The 13,711-nt window shown below is 40.4% G+C and overlaps 1 long non-coding RNA gene across 2 annotated transcripts in view; it reads right to left on the bottom strand.

The window, feature by feature from the left end:
- Window positions 1-217: 217 nt before the first annotated feature.
- LOC122552337 (uncharacterized) overlaps window positions 218-13,711 on the bottom strand; it is a 41,236-nt gene continuing 27,742 nt past the window's right edge. Inside the window, exons 1-3 of one of the 2 annotated variants that reach the window (XR_015754011.1) lie at window positions 11,823-12,197; window positions 10,637-10,727; window positions 218-414 (exon numbers count right to left, since the gene is read on the bottom strand). This is a non-coding gene — a long non-coding RNA (uncharacterized LOC122552337). Of the gene's footprint in view, window positions 415-10,636; window positions 10,728-11,822; window positions 12,198-13,711 lie in introns of those variants that run through there. The other variant, XR_015754010.1, reaches the window with a different exon arrangement.

The raw sequence follows: 13,711 nt of genomic DNA on the forward strand, positions 1-13,711 counted from the left end.
ACCTTTTTCCTGTGCTGTATAAGGTGATTCTGTGAAAACGGTTATAAATAATGCCTTATTCATGTTAATCACAGATGATCTGTTTATCTCAGTTCCTACAACACGTACCTGGACATAGCATTTCTTTGCTCTTGTGTGTCCCGCTGTGTTGAACCTCACAGTAGACTTTGCTGGGGCAATCTACCGCTGACTCAGGCAGGGTTAACTGGCTGCTCAGGGTGTAGGTTCCCTTCTTGTTTCTCACTGATGGGTAAGTCTTAAATCCAGTCGTGATTAGCTCCCCACCTTTCTTCCAGGTTACCTTGGTGACATCAGGGGAATAGTCCATCGCCAAACAACCAAAGATCACAGAACCGGTGTTGTGCTCCTGACAGGAGGAGACCAGGCCATAAAGCGTGGGGGGAGATGGTGTCTCTACAACAGAATGACCAATTGAGCATGTTAGTTTCTGTTAATTTGACCTTATCAGTTACTCAAATGTATCCTCAGCTGTAAACTTTTGCCAATATGCTCCCGCTGAAGTCGACAGCATAACTGGGGTTTATTTTTGTTTCCTACCAGTTGCTGATCATGATCATTGGTTCCCTCTTTAGAAACATGCCCTCGACCTTGACCATTGCCATATAATTTCGGAAGAAGAACATTCTGATCCCACCCCAGTAACTGTTTGAAGATCTCACCAACTGACACTTTCACTGGATTGCTGTGAAGAGCAGAGAAGTTTCACAAACGACAAACCAAGGAAATGCAGATTCATTGAAATTCTACAGTGTGTGCAAACAGGCCATTTGGCCCAACAAGTCCACACCCACCCTCTGAAAAGTAACGCATCCAGACCCATTCCCCTATCATATTATGCTACAGTTAACCCTGACTAATGCACCTAACCTCCCCATCACTGAACACAACATTTGCAATTCCCCTAACTTGCACATCTTTGGACTGTGGGAGGAAACACACACAGACATGGGGAGAAAGTGCCAACTCCACACAGACAGTCACCCGAGGCTGGAATGGAACCCGAGTCCCGAGCACTGTGAGGCAGCAGCACTAACCACGGAACCAGCGTGCTGCCCCACGAGGTGCCGTGCTGCTGGAAATACCCAACAGCTGGCAGTACCCCCGGAGAGAAGTCAGAGTGAATCATAGAACATAGAACATTACAGCGCAGTACAGGCCCTTCGGTCCTCGATGTTGCACTGCCCTGTCATACTAATCTGAAGCCCATCCCACCTACACTATCCCATGTACGTCCATATGTTAGCCCAATGACGACTTAAACGTACTTAAACTTGGCGAATCCACTACCGTTGCAGGCAAAGCATTCCATACCCTTATTACTCAATGAGTAAAGAAACTACCTCTGACATCTGTCTTATACCTATCTCCCCTCACTTTAAAGTTGTGTCCCCTCGTGTTTGCCGTCCCCATACTTGGAAATCAGGTCCAGTGAGCCTTCCTCACTTATCAATGCAAGGCAGAATGTTCTCTCTGGGAGGGAGGTCACTGCAGCAGCAGCACAGGCAGGAGCTGAGCACTGGGACGGGGAGGATGGATGTCACGACTGAACTCATGCCATTTGGCTGGAAGTTGAAACATCTCATTTACAATTATCTGAATTCTGGAGGCCTCTGAAAAATGGAGGACCATTAAGGTTCAGAGACTTTGGAGTGTTACAGCTGAGTATTTACGTAAATATGATTTAAGAAATGAACAAGTAATCTTTAACTTTAATAACTATCAAACTGACACACAGTTCATCACCAAACCTCATGTCTCAGACTAACCACTGCACTTACTCTGTCTAGACCTAAATTCCCACTCACATTGACAAACCCTACCCTGCTATACACCCATTCATGCCCGGAACACACAACCCCTATCACACGAAACACATCCAAGGAAATCCATATTGGTAGTGCAGCTGAACAGAGAGATCTCAGTGTCCATGTACATAGATCCCTAAAAGTTGCCAGCCAGTTTGATAGAGTTGTTAAGAAGGCATACTTTGTGTTGGCTTTCATCGATAGAGGGAATGAGTTTCAGAACCATGAGGTTAGGCTGCGGCTGTACAAAACTCTGGTGTGGCTGCACTTGGGAGTATTGTGTACTGTTCTGGTCACCACATTATAGGGAGAATGTGGAAGCTTTGGAAGAGTTCAGAGGAGGTTTACCAGGATGTTTTTTGGTATGGTGGGAAGGTTTAAAGAGGAAAGGATGAGGGTCTTGAGGCTGTTTTTATTTGAGAGAAGAAGGTTGACAGGTTACTTAATTGAGACATAAAAGATAAACAGAGAGTGGACAGTGAAAGTCTTTTTCCTTGAATAGTGATGGCTAGCAGGAGAGGACATAGATGACAGATGTCAGAGGTTGTTTCTTTACTCAGAGAGTAGTAGGGCCATGGAACGCACTGCCTGCAACAATAGTACACTCGCCAACCTTAAGGGCATTTAAAAGGTCATTGGATAAACATATGAATGTAAATAGAATCGCGTAGGATAGATAGGCTTCAGATTGGTTCCACAGGTCAGCGCAACATCGAGGGCTGAAGGGACTGTACTGCACCGTAATGTTCTATATTCTATATTCCAGATGGACATATGATCTCAATCCCTTTCACTCATTTACACTCCTGCCGCCCTGCACCTGGCCCATGGTGAATCTGGCCCTGACTGGACCTGGCACCATCATTTTCACAATCTCGGACAAAAGCCCACTACCCAAGACGTGACCTCAGTCCTTGATCACTGACCTCCCATCTTACCCAAGTCAACCTGTGCACATTGCATCCTAGCTCCTTTCGCATCTGTCCTTTACAACCCACCATTTTGCCAGACTCCGAGCTTTGCATTTAGACAACACGTCCCCCTGTCACTTCATTACAGTGACCTTCCACCCCCGAAACATCCTGGCACTCTGCCCAGCTCTACGCTAACCAGCCTGGCACACTGCCCACCTCTGCACTAACCAGCCTGGCAAAGACAGACCTCCTGCATTTCAGCTCAAACTACCCCTCACCTACCAAGCACAATTCGACCAAATTATCCTGTGACCATTACCATTTACCTTGATGCCACCTTGCCAGACAGAGTGCATGCAAGCTTACCCAGCAGCCAGCCAACACCTCACAGCCTACCAGCCCAAACTCTCCCACATGCCCAATCTAGCCCCTCACTTGCTCACCACCTTCCAACTTTAAGCCTACTCCACCATAAAGTCAGTGAGTCATAAAGTCGTACAGCACAGAAACAGTTCCTTTGGTCCAGCTCATCCATGCTGACCAGAGTTCCCAAATTAAACTAATTCCACTTGCCTGCCTTTGGCCCATATCCATCCAGACCTATCCAGTTCCTGGAGCTGTTCAAATGTCTTCTAAATGTTGGACCTATCTCTGCATTTACCACTTCCTCTGGCAGTTCATTCCAATGTTTTGGACAGGTACAACATGAAGCTCCAACTCCTGCACTCAGTGCTCTGACCAATGAAGGTACATGTGCCAAACGCCTTCAACACACTAGCTACTTGAGACAACGCTTTCAAGAATCTATGAGTCTGAACCCTCAGGGTCCTCAGTGTTCAATATCACTACCCAGTGCCTTACCATGAACTCTGTAAGACTCTATGAGTCTGGACCCTCAGGGCCCTGTGTTCAACATCACTATGCAGTGCCCTACCATTAACTCTGTATGTTGTGACCTGATTTGTCTTCTCAAAAAGCAACACGTCGTATTCATTTAAATTACACTCCATCTGCCACTCCTCAGCCCATTGGCCCAGCTAATCAAGATCTCATTGTACGTTTGGATAACTTTCACTGCCAATTATACCACCAATGTTGGTGTTACGTGCAAACTTACAAACCATGCCCCATTCAATGTTTTCATGGCTTTCAACCAATATTGTACCCTGTTTGCCTTTCTCCCACACATCCGGAGCATTTTTTTAAGGATTGAAGGAATCTATCTCCTTATTGAAATCATTTAATGTTTTGTCCTGAATCAATTTCTGTGGTGGAGAATTCCAAAGTTTCACCATTCTTTTGCTGAACAGTAAACAATCAGGTTCAATGTTATTTGTGTGTTGGGAAGACTGGTGAGCAGCAAGATTAATGATGATCCCATGAATGGAATAGCCTTCTAGAGGGGCTGAGGGGCCTTCTTCAGCTTCCAGTTTGCATGCTGACATGTCCCTTCAGCAGCATGTTCCAAAACCGTGATCCTTGAGGATAAGGGCGCACATGCGTGTAAATGCTTCACCTGAAAGCTCTCCTCCAAATTAGACTTCAACTTGACTCTCAACTATTTCTCTGCCGTTTCCTCTTCCTCAATCACAGCCATGGGACTCACTTCCTAACAGCGCTGTGAATGTGCTAATACCACACAAACTTCAGCAATTCAAATAGGCTGATGATAACTGGTTTCTCAAGGCGATATAAAAAGTCTGACACTTCCACACCTGTCTAGAGATTCAAACAACCACTGGAAGAATTGAAAATTATTTGAGGCACTTGTGTGTCTACACAAGATGACATGGTTTCCTTTTGTGTGATTTGACTGTGTTTTCACTGAATGAACAGAGCTATTTCTTAATCATGTAATAGGAATGAAGCTTCCCTCATTTTTAGCAAGGCAATCACACATTATATTTCTTTATTCCAGGGAAGTATAGTGTTAAATTAAAGAAATATGATGATTGGGATGTTTCAATTGGAAATTGTCAGAGATTGAAAGTTTACTTTCATGAGCAATTAATTCCAGCCTCATTGTGTCACAGTACTCACTGGAATGTGTTTCAGAAATGGTGTCTCCCTTTGTTACGGGCAGGCGAATCAGTAAATCTGGGATAGTTTTTGCTTGTTAATCAAAGGTGTTAAAGAGTTTTAGCCAAAGGGAGACCTGTGGATTTAGCTCACAGATGCTCCATGATCTAAGTCAGTGGTGGAACAGCTCGAGGGGCTGAGTGCCCTCCTCTTGCTCCTACCTTCCTATCATTGTGTCATTCATTAAGCTAGCACTGGCGGTGAACACTTTTTGTTAAAATATTTCAACAAATTAATTGTTTCACACATGCTTTTAAAAAAAACCTTCAGTTGATTATTTGGAACGGGATCATTGACATTCTCTATGTGAGTGATCAAAATAACTTCCACCCAATTACAGCAGCCACTGCGCTCTGGAGTGTGTTGTTACTTCATCATATTTCTTGTGAAACTACAGCTCGAGATCAGGGCGCTCAAATTCAATGATTCTCTGATATTTAATATCTCTGAACATTCGCAATTTGTTCAAATGCATCTTTTCTCTGAAGAACGTGCTTCATCGAACACAACTTTTTTCAATGAAACAACAAACTTTAAATGCTAGAAAACCAAAATAAAGACAGAAACTTCTGAAGAAACTCAGCAGGTCTAGCAGCTCCTGGGGAGAGAAGGCAAGGTTAACCTTTCGCATCCAGAGACCCCCTCCCCGCCCTTCACCAAATTGTTTTCATGTTTTTGGCACAAGAGCTCACACCTGTTGAGATAAACAGTGATTACGTTGGCTTGACTCCTGTTGGAAAAAGAATTCTTAGCAGAGATACTGGATGGTCTGAGATAGCAATTGAAGACCAACTGAAAAGCTTTCACCATCTGCAGCAAGTGTTGGATTCAGCGGAACTCCCACCGTACTGAACAATCAAATTCAGCTCCAGCACTGGTTTAATATAAAGTAAAACAGCCGAAGCATAATCTCATCAAATATGCTGCGAAAATGATCTATTCTGGATTAGTTATAAATGATATTGTTAGAACAGCAAGTCAAAAGCTGGGATTTCTTTGAGCACTTACTCCATTAACACCATCTAGCGATGCCCAAAAGCTTGTGAACAAATATTGATCTGGAAAAAGCTGCTAACCACCAAACTTCTGTTTAATATCTAAGAGACACAAGTCAGGACAGCGATTGAATAGATTTCATTGGCCTCTGTGAGTGGAATTCCAACAAACACCCAGACATGTCAATCTGCTTTCTTGCACTGAAGTAACCTGATAAGAGATTGTGTTACATACCTCTCTAACAGGTTGTAAGTGAACACAGGCCACCTGGCACAGAATCAGGGACTCTACTACAACATCACAACAGACCTGAACACAATGAGCTTGACACTATCACGGAGAACACAGCCCACATGTTTTGACAGTACATAAACCATGTTAGTTATTATCACCTTCCAACAACCAGGGATTGCTCCAGAATGTTTGTACAATGAAAGTAACATTTCAACATTTATCGAAGAATGCTTTGACAGCACCTCCAAATTGTTCAAACTCTATGAGAACTACAGAGGAATAAATCTAGGAATTACATTGCCATCAATTCACTGTCACTGGATTCCAACCTAGAACTCCCTTCCTCTTTCCCCTGTGAATGTTGCTGCACCAGACGGTCTACTTAGTTTGGAAAAGATTAAAATGTTTTGAAGTGTAATATGACCGTTTCCAGTGACATTAAAAGCTGATAATAGGTTTTCAAATAATAAGATGCAAAAAAATTCTGATTCTACATTGTGCCTCGAAACATGTCCTGCATAACTGAGGCACAAAGAAAATATACAGCATATTTCCCTCTGCCTCTCTCAATCAAATATCTCTTGTTGCCAACAACCAATTTCAAAACTCTTGCTGTTGTTCCTGAAACGTTCATTCTGATTGGAACAACTTAGTCAGGGCTCTCAATTCTGAGGCACCTAATCGAATATTGTATTTCTGGCAGATAAAAGTGGTTTTGAAGCTCAAGATAAAATTGAACTGTCTGAGATTCAGGTATCCGAACTGGACAATTTACAAATGGTCAGGACCATTGACAAGTTAGTCAGACATAGCACTGAAATAAACTGCACAACAGACTTAATCCTAGAGGATAGATTGCTCAACTCCTCACGTCAAATATATTCACTGTAATTGAACATTCATCAGAGGAACTAACCAGAGGATTAATGTGAACAAGAATGTGTTCACAATGAACATAAATAACCACTGAGTTAATAAACTTAATAAGTCATTGTATTTAACAAAATTATTGAGGTGGGAAATATCGCTAATTAAAGCACAGATCCGGAGGAAATGGATTATTCTCTAAATTGTTTTTACATATTCTTAAAACGTTCCTTGAACTGTGGAGATTTTGCATGCACTGCATAAAGTCAATACTGCATTCCAGTGTGGAAAGCATTTCTGTTGAAGGAATTAGGGCAAGGTCATTTTTTTGTTAACTCCTTTAATGAACGAAAATGTTTAAAAAGGTATGAATTGAAAACATGCTTCTGTCTGGAGTTGCCCGCTTTAGCGGATGTCTAAGTAAATGTGGGCACTGCTGCCTCACAGATCCAGGTACCCAGGCTCGGTTCCAGCCTCGGGTGACTGCCTATGTGGAGTTTACACAATCTCCCCTGTGTCTGTGTGGATTTCCTCCCACAATCCAAAGATGTGCATGTCAGGTGAACTGGTCATGCTGTATCGTCCATCGTGTTAGGTGCATTAGTCAGGGGTAAATATAGGGAAGGGGAATGGGTCTGGGTGGGTTACTCTTCAGAGGGTCGGTGTGGACTTGTTGGGCCAAATGGCACGATACATACTGCAGGAAATCTAATCTAAATGATTGTTACACTTAACTAATGTGAGCAGATTCCTTCCGATCGCGACATTGCAATACATCGGTCAAGTATATTAATTAAAATAAATATTACTCTATTTTCAGTGTCTGAATAAACCATGTGCTCTGTTATCTTCTAGTTCATGTCTTCTGCAAATTTGTGAACACTGCATCCGTCTGAACACATCGATGTAAAATGAATTCTCTTTGTTTGCAGCAAGCACTCCCATGGTTTTAAGAGTAGGGTTCCTACAGTATAGAAACAGGCCATTTGGCCCAACAATTCCACACTGACCCTCTGAACAATAAGTAGTCCAGCCAGACTCATTCCCCCTAATTTATATTTACCCCTGACTAATGCACCCTAACCTACACATCCCTGAACACTATGTGCAATTTAGCACAGCCAATCACCTGACCTGCACATCTTTTGGACTGTGGTAGGAAACCAGAGCGCCCGAAGGAAACCCACGCAGACACAGGGAGAATGTGCAAACTCCACACAGGCAGTCACCCGAGGGTGGGATCGAATTTGGGACCCTGGCACTGTGAGGCAGCAGTGCCAACCACTGAGCCACCATGCTGCCCTGCGAGGTCATGAATGGATTATTTTAATTAATTCGAAATTTGGCCTTGGTCACATAATTCACTATAGCAGTTGCTCCGAAAGAATGACTCTTCAGTTGATATTTTGTTGTAAAATGTAACTATTTATTTAAAATGCACAGATTGGGAACACCTAAAGCACTGTGCAGATTAAATAATTCAGCTAATGTTTTATTTTATCCAGTAAATCCAGTTTAATCAGGGACATAACAATGAATTAACTCAAGTTACGTGTGAAACTGATCAAAGCAGTGAAACTGACCTGTTCTTCATAGAATTGAACAGAATTTCCAAATGGTCTTTGCCAATAATCTTTTCCAGCCAGAAAAAATATGTATGTAATGTACAGCGGAATTGAAAGGTGTTTGTTGATCAATTATAACACAGTCATGGCATTTTTGCTCAAGAGCAAGAACTATTAGAACATTAGACTTTTGGAATTCTATTTATATTTCTCTATGACTTGTAAACTGTTAAAAGACACACCTTGTGATTGAACTAGATAGTGGAGTTCTGAATTTGGATTGTAAAGCATGGATTAGATTAATCCTTAATTATTACTTTTAAGTAAAAATGGCGCCCGAAGGTATCTGTTTTCCCTTCATTTCTAAAATCTTTGCGATTTGCCTTTCACTTAATATTAGGCTTTATGAAATTTCACCTCGCATGCTGATTGCATTGAATGAGGAACCTGGAGCGGTTCACTGTCACCAACCATGTTAACATTGCAAAAACAATGTAGAACCAGAAACGGTTTCCCAAATATAACATATTTAATGTTACCCAAGCACAGTCCCTCCTCAACAGATCAATGATCACCAGATCACAACACGGTGTGTTTGCTGCAGAACTAGCTCTGCAAACATTTTCAACAGAACCAAGAACATGATGTAACCTCACAAAAAAAAACAAATTGAAGTCTAACAAAGCTGCACAGAATCCAGCAAACTAATGATTAAATTGAATAGAAATAGCAAGTCATAACAGCAGCCTTGTTTGTGAGGGGACTTTACACTTAAAGCTGTAACGTTTCTGGCAACAGTTCAATTTATTTCCAACCTGTACACCCTTCTTGATCGTGACAATCTTGTGCAGCGCACAGTAGAGCGGTTGAAGGCATTTATTGATTAATCACTTCATGATCAAAACAAAATTACTGAATGGACAAATATTACCACATTATAATTTTAAGTTAGTTTCAATTACATAATCTGATCAATTCGGCAGTTTCAGATTTTAGTCCCAAATTTTATTTTGAATGAGGCTACTCAAAACAAAATTCAGTTAGTTTACAATTAGAACTGAGTTTTTTTTTTAAAGTCAATGCATTAAAAACTCGTTTTTTTTTCATTTCTCACACTTCCGGGTTTCTGCCTTAAGTTGTTTTTCAAACCGTTACAAATGGATGTAATGTTTTCAATCAAGCAGAGAAAAATGTGTCATATAATTTTAACAAATGCAGAAATGATTCATGAAAAACCAAAGAACTTCACAAATATTGGTAATGAAAAGTAATCCAGAGAGTCAATCTCCTCACCAGAGAGAAAACACCGATTACAGAAAGCATGAAAACGCTGATCAATTTCACAAACTGAATAAGATCCAATCAACTCAATTCAACAGAATCAAGGAAAATAAAATCAGAATCCAATCAACTCAGAACAACAGATTTGAATGAAACATAATCAGAATCCAAACAATTCAATTCAACAGAATCAAATAAACAATTTCAAAAGCCAATCAACACAATTCAACAAAACCAAATAAAACCAAAGTCAGAATCCAATCAACACAGTTCAAACCGAATCAACTAAAACAAAGCCAAAATCCAATCAACTCAATTCAACAGAATCAAGTAAAACAAACTCAGAATCTCATCAACAGAATGCAATATAGCACCGCAAGAAAATTTTATGACAGTTTCTAACCTGCTTGTCATCAACAAAATTAACAAAATAAATGAGAAAATATAATCAGGGTAAGAACATATATTCACGAAGTGAATAATGATATTTTAGCATATTTTAATCATGTTTAGTAATATCTCGAACATCTTTGAATTCTTAGCGTTTGTTGTTGATAATAAAACTCACAGTCAGGGTGTCACTGACATTAACCATTATTTATAGCTGACTGATTAAGAGACATTAGGTGTTTCAAGTAACCCAGCCACACAGAATGCCCATCTGATCAAAAAAAGCGATTCACCGAGTAACTGACTCCATTATCCCCACTGTAACTATTTGCTGAGCCTTAACTGAAGTCTGTAATCAGTGTGAACAAAAATCAATCCGAACCAAACCAAACTCAGCACAGAATCTGAGTTTCATTTAATTCAGAAATTAGTCACATGAATAGAAAGTTTTTAAAAAGTCACTAAGAAAGTTCAAGGGTCTTACCTGAAGTCACTGTCACCATGGTCCCTTGGCCCCAGTAGCCAAGATAGTCACAGTGTTACATTCTCTGGACTGGGTCACACAATAACTAGCTCTGCATAAAACAAATCAAAAATCTACCATCATTTTAAATTTTCAGAACCACAGGCAAAATAAAGTCACGATAAATCTTCATCACATAATTGCACTAGTGAATTCTGAACATTCTTGATTAATGTTAATACTGTTTTATACTTCACAGAGTAACACATGAGCTGATTCTCAAAATCCCCAACTGGTGTATCGATAATTACCCAACACTTTTACAAATTAAATAGTGATACTGGCATTAAACCGCACAGAACTAATACTGACTGCAAGTTAAGACGGTTTGTAGAAGTAATCACTGACTAGTTTCAAACAATGGAGACTGAATAGGTTTTTGTATTGATCATAATTGCAGTGTCACCCCAGCTATATCACTATGAGACACGTTGTGTCAAATACTATGACAGACTGTAAACTGTAAAATGCAGAGAATTTCTTCACTTCCTGGAAAGCAGTGATTCAGACTCCTCTAAAAATGATTCAGTTTGTTATTCCAGCTTTTACGATTCATTGTATTTTGAAAGCTTGGAATACTTTTCCAAGTTTGGTCTGCAATTAACTTGACAATCAACACGAAGAAGGTAGAAAACATTATACATTTGTACAAACTAGCACTACTGGATTGCGTTTAAATCGCATCTCACCTTATTTCTCACTCCTGCAATGGTAGAAATCACCAATTTGAGATAAACACTTGTCAATGGTTTTTGTATGAGGATGGCGCTGTGCACAACACTGTGACCCACTGTAGTATCACAATGATGTAGACCAGTACACTCATTCTCTGTTGTTTAGTCGAGGTCTCAATTTTCATTTGAAAGAGCCATTTAGTTCTGATCATGTTTAGAATTAATGCCATATTTGACATAACAATTAGCAGTGATTTCCTGAGCTGTCAGATATATTAAAACTAACATTTTGTCAGAGCATTTAATTGATGGAAGTGTTAGCAGTACATATGACATGCCCAAAACATTGTCCCATTGTGTCACCAGTTTGCTAGTTTAAATGGTACATTTCCTCTTTGATAGTTTTGTAAGAGGCAGCCTGAGGTCTGCTTCAGATTGCAGTTGCTATAATTGCATTTAAAACTCGTACTGACTGTCAGTTTATGATGGAATTAACAAAATGTTCCCTCGAGCTGTTTTTGAACGGGTCCAGCCCTAGTTCCTCTCGCGGTGGCCTCTTGCACAGTAATAGATGGCGGTGTCTTCGATCTTCACGTTCTCCATATCCAACGCGAAAATGTTGTTTGAAGTGTCTTTGGACGCAGTAAACCGACCCTTAATCGCTGGTGCATAGTAATTGCTGGATGAATCATAGTAGCTAACCAGCCACTCCAGACCCTGTCCGGGAACCTGTCGGACCCAGCTCATGTAGTAGCTGCCAAGATTGAACCCGCTGGTTTTACAGGTCAGTTTCAGGCTGCCTGCGAGACGGCCAGTCTCCGCCTCTGGCTGGGTCAAAACAACCTCCGACTGGACACCTTTAAAAAGAAAACAAATAAACCATGAGCATTAATATTGGTGAAATGATGGCTGAGACTTTTACATTCCTGCCGTAGACTAACATTGAGACAATCACAAAGAGAGACTTGAACAACAAACACTCACATGATAAGAAGTCAGTAACAAACTGAGAAAAAGTGTCGACATAATCATTCTGATAACTTGTGGGAAACGGTTCTGTCAAGATCTTTCCAAACAGAGCCGACCCAGGAGTATTGAATTACGGTCTAGTGCTCAGGATTTATAAGGGCATCGGAAGGGGCAGGCTTACAGCTTCCGCATGTTGGTGACCTGCTGGAGGTTGAGACTGGATCCTAGTATCAGCTTGCACAGCCCGAACACGTGGGATCATGTCTTTACATGAGGTTCAGCTTAAACATGGACACATACACATCTTGGGATATTTGTTTTGCTGAAGAGCTTCTTTGGAAGTGAATTTGAGTAGCTTCAGGTCTGTTTCACATGATAGTTGCATTTATTTTGTTTTTTAAAAAAACAAATTCAACTGGAAGTTAGCTCCCTTTATTTCTACATTCATTCACAAGTAGATAAAACTGAAATTAAAGTTCAAACATATTACTCGCTAATAAAACATTTGAGCGTTACTTCCCTGGATACTGCAAGTCTCTGTCGCACTCAAAAATAACATGTAAATTCATAATAAACATTTCAAAATTCAATTTAGGCAACTGAATACAGAGCGTGTCCAAAGTGATTATATTTAGAATATTCAATTAGAAGTTAACTCCCTTTAATCCTACATTCCACCACAAGCAGATAAAGCTAAACAGAACTTCAATAATATCATTAGCCAACAAAATGAATGACTTTATTTTTGCTGTCACTCAAAGTCTCTCTCACATTACAAAATAACATATCATTTCTAATCTACGATTCTAAATTCAGTTTCGGCAACCTAATATGGAGCATGTCTAAAGTGATTATGTTCAGAATGTGAGTGTATGTCACTAAACAGTTTGGACCCGGAGATTAGAAGCGCCTCCTTACATTGCAGAATGTCTCTCCTTGCATCTTTTTTTTCAAATTGCTCCGACACTAAAATGCACAGTAAAGGAAAGCTGTGTGCCTGAGAAACAAAATGTGAGTTCGCAGTGATACATAACACCGAGGTAAACATTTGAAAGAGCATCGAATGAACTAGAACAAGACAGTCCATAAGTTTTTTTTAAAATCCTCAACATCTAAACCATTGCATGTAACAGTCTGGGTACATCAGGAATGATTGGCTAAATTAGAGAGTATTACAGTAATAATTACCACGAATGTAGGTTATAAACAGTACATTTCTCTGCTCACTGATAGCTCTGACAGGGCAGTTAAATCATAAAAATCAGCAAAAATTCGCTGTTTCAGTACACCAGTGTTAACCATGTAGAAAGAGCCCACTCAGTTTTAATGAGATGCATGAATCAGGGAATGGTGAAACAAGTGATGTGAGTTTGAACCAATTCAATTTTGTTAA

The sequence above is a fragment of the Chiloscyllium plagiosum genome, unplaced genomic scaffold (assembly GCF_037043375.1).
Source record: "Chiloscyllium plagiosum isolate Xiang-an unplaced genomic scaffold, Cpla_swu_hap1 HiC_scaffold_40, whole genome shotgun sequence".
Taxonomy (NCBI): domain Eukaryota; kingdom Metazoa; phylum Chordata; class Chondrichthyes; order Orectolobiformes; family Hemiscylliidae; genus Chiloscyllium; species Chiloscyllium plagiosum.